The following is a 4298-nucleotide window of genomic DNA, read 5'->3' as shown; positions in this document are numbered from 1 at the left end:
TCTGCAATGTGGATAGGAGATTTAACATACTCAGTAAGTTAATCAGACTGAAGTCAAGAAAATATAAAACAGCACAGTGAACAGTCTTATTAGACATACACAGAACATAAAACCCAACAATTAAAATTTTGTTCTTAAAAATCCAAATATTTAAAACATTAAAAAAAAGAAATCCAAATATTTATAGAAGTTGACTACATGCAATGTATAAAGCAAGTCCCAACAAGTTTGAGAATATGTATCCTACAAACCATGTTCTCTGACCACAAGACCATTAGTCTCCAGTTATTTTTTATTATTTATCTCTATGTATGCTTGATAGATTATAGAAATTGCTCCTAAATAAATCATAATGCTCATTTAAACAAGTAGAAGTGAACAAATAAAATACCTATACTACTTTCCAAAAGTTGAGATGTAGTAAAAATGAGACTTGAAGAGAAACTTAGGGCATTCGAGGTTTATATTAGAAAAAAGGAAAGGCTGGTAAGTTAATGAGCTAAGGATCCAACTTAAGTTAGAAAAAGAACAGACATAGATACAGAACATTAACAAAATGAAGGCTAAAACTCATGATCTCCAAAGAGCAGAAAAAACATTTGACAAAATTCACCATCTGTTTATGATAAAATCTCTCAACAAAATGGGTAATGGAAGAAACGACATAAAACCCTATATGGATGGGCAGTCCTGGTGGCTCAGCGGTTTAGCGCCGCCTGCAGCCCAGAGCATGATCCTGGAGACCCGGAATCAAGTCCCATGATGGGCTCCCTGCATGGAGCCTCCTTCTCCCTCTGCTTGTGTCTCTGCCTCCCTCCCTCTCTCTCTCTGTGCCTCCCATGAATAAGTAAATAAACTCTCAGCAAATAAAATTTTAATAAATAAATAAATTTCTTGTGTTTCTATAAACCAATGAAATATCTGAGAAATTAAGAATCTCATTTACAGTGGGTGGAGGGTTGGCGTGACTGTGTGACGGGCACTGAGGGGGGCACTTGACGGGGATGAGCACTGGGTGTTATGCTATATGTTGGCAAATTGAACTCCAATTAAAAAAAAACATACAAAAAAAATCTCCTTTACAATTTCAAAAAGAAAATGCATATAAATACAACTAAGAATAAGTGAACAACATAGGGGCGCCTGGATGGTTAAGTGTTTGACTCTTGGTTTCAGGTAAGGTCATGATCTCAGGGTTATGAGATTGAGTCTAGCCACCAGCTCTGTGCTTAGAATGGAGTCCACTTGGATTCTTTCTCCCTCTCCCCCTTCCCTTCCATGCTTGTGCACATTGTCTCAAAAATAAATAATTTAAGTTGAACAACATATACACTAAAAAAGTAACACATTGAAGAAAACTGAATAAATGCCAATTTCAGTGCTCATGGTTGAAAGAATACTGTTAAAATGTACTTACCACCCACCCAATCTACAGCCTCAACGCAATCCCTACCAAAATTCCAGTGACATTTTAAAGATTGAGATACAATTGACAAATTTGTATAGAACCGCAAGACACAGTCAAAGAAATCATAAGAAAAAAAGAGCAAAACTAGGGACTCCTGAGTGGCTCAGCCATCCATCCAACTCTTGATTTAAGCTCAGGTCATGATCTTGGGATGGTGAGATCAAGCCCCCACATCAGGCTGTGTGATCAGCCGGGAATCTGCTTTCTCCCCAGCACCCCCAGGTACCCCCACCCACCCCTCTTCCTGCTTAGGTTCTCCCTAATAAATAAATAAATCTTAAAAAAAAAAAAAAACCTGAAGACATCATGCTTCCTGATTTTAACCTTTATTGTAAAGTTTTAGTTACCAAAACAATAGAAAAGAGATAAAAACAGACATGGATCAAAGGAACAGAAGAGAGAGCCCAGAAATAAATCCACATGTATGGTCAGTGTATGAGGAAGAAGCTGAGGACATACAATGCTGAAAGGACAGCCTTTTTGATAAACGGTGCTGGGAAAACTGAAAAAGAATTAAACCAGACCATTTTCTCACATCATATACAAAATACACTCACAATGGATTAAAGACTTACATGTGAGACCTGAAACCTTAAAACACAAAGAAAACAGGCATTACCTCCTTGACATTGATTTTTTTTTTCCACTACAAGCAAAAAACCAATAACTGGAACCACATCTAACTGAAAAGCTCCTGCACCATGAAGGAAACCATCGACAAAACAAAAGGGCAGCCCACTAAATGGGAGAAGATACTTGTAAAGGACCCATCTGATAAGGCGTTCATATCCAAAACACACGAAGCACTCCTACACCTCAATAGCAAAAAAGTACACCCAACAAAAACCAAAACCTGATCCAATTTAAAAGATGGGCAGAAAAAAAAATAAAAAAATAAAAGATGGGCAGAGGATCTGAATGGACCTTTTTCCAGAGAAGTGGAACCCAATGGCCAAGAGGTACGTGTGGTGTGTGTCTTTAAATCTTTAAAAAAAAACTTAAAAAAAAAATAACATCTTTTTTTTTTAAAGATTTTATTTATTCATGAGACAAACACACACACACACACACACACACACACACACAGAGGCAGAGACACAGGCAGAGGGAGAAGCAGGCTCCACGCAGGGAGCCTAACGCAGGACTCGATCCCAGGTCTCCAGGATCATGCCCTGGCCTGAAGGCAGCGCTAAACCGCTGAGCCACCCAGGCATCCCAAATAAATGAAATCTTACAAAGAAAATGTGGCATAGATGCCAAACAGAATATTATTCATCCATAAAAAAGAAAAATCTTGCCATTTGTGACCACATGGATGGACCTTGATGTCCTTAAGCTAACCAAGTGAGATAAGTCCAAGAGAAACACCATACAATCGGCCTAGTATGTGGAATCTAAAAACATTTTTAGTATATGTGTTGCTGAAGTGAGCACTAAAAACAAAACAAGTGAACAAAAATAAATACAGATTCATAAATACAGATACTAACCTGGTGGTTGCCAGAGAAGAGGGTTGGAAGGATGGGGGAAATAGGTAAAGGGCGTCCATAGGTACAAACGTCCAGTTATTAAATACATCAGTCATGTGGATGTGAAGAATAGCTCAGGGAGTACTGTCGATAATAACATAATACCATTGTACAGTACGGATGGTAAACACCAAGGGAAGCGTTCCCAGTATAAATGTTGAATCACTGTGGTACACTTGAAACGAGTATAATATTGTAGGTCAACTATATTTCATTTTAAAAGGTAATTAGGGCACCTGGGTGGCTCAGGGTTGAGCATCTGTCTTTAGCTTGGGTTGTGATTCAAAGGGTCCTGGGATCAAGTCCCCCATCAGGGAGCCCGCTTCTCCCTCTGCCTAGGTCTCCGTCTCTCTCTCTCTGTCTCTCTCATGAATAAAATCTTTAAATAATAAGGTAGTTAATGTAATCAAACACATTAGCCAATTAAAGAAAAAAATCATCAGTAGATAAGATAAATAATTCACCCTTTTATCATTTAGGGGACAAGGAAAGAAGAATGAAAGAAGGAAGGAAGGGGGGGAAAGACAAACCTAGAATAGAAGCAAACTGATTCTAGGGGCATGAACTGATTCTAGGGTCAATGTATTAATGGTGAAATGTTAGTCATTCCTTTATTTTTGAAAAGATTTTATTTATTCATGAGACACACACACACAGAGAGGCAGAGACACAGGCAGGGGAGAAGCAGGCTCCATGCAGGGAGCCCAACGTGGGACTCGATTCCTGATCTCCAGGATCACGCCCTGGACTGAAGGTGGCACTAAACCGCGGAGCCACCGGGGCTGCCCTAGTCATTCCTTTAAATTGATCAGAATGCTCACTATCCTCACTTTCATCAACATTGTACCAGAGATTCTTTAGTAAGAAAAAGGAAAAAAAAGCCATAATATTTGGAAAGGAAGACCTAAAACTGTCATTATTTATAAATGATGTAATTGTTTAAGGGAAAATCCCAAAGAATTGAGACACAGGATTAAAATTTCTCAGCTGGGGGTGCCTAGGTGGCTCCCTTGGTTGGGCCTCTGCCTTCAGCTCAGGTCATGATCCCAGAATCCCAGGATCTAGTTCCACTTCAAGGAGTTTGCTTCTCCCTCTGCTGGTGCTCTCTCATGTGCATGCTGTTTGTCTGTCTCTCTCATATGCTCTCCCTCAAATAAATCTTAAAATTTTTCAAATTAATTGAAAGTTTAGGATTATTTTCATGGGCTATCAGTGTATAAATCTCTAGTGCATTTTTATAGAAGAGTCTCAAATTCTGCTGTTACCAATTTCAGTTTGGAAATGGTCCCCAAGCTTAGGGT

This window comes from Vulpes lagopus, chromosome 15 (assembly GCF_018345385.1).
Source record: "Vulpes lagopus strain Blue_001 chromosome 15, ASM1834538v1, whole genome shotgun sequence".
Taxonomy (NCBI): domain Eukaryota; kingdom Metazoa; phylum Chordata; class Mammalia; order Carnivora; family Canidae; genus Vulpes; species Vulpes lagopus.
The sequence above is the reverse complement of the archived record's forward strand: the minus strand, read 5'-3'. Positions refer to the sequence as shown.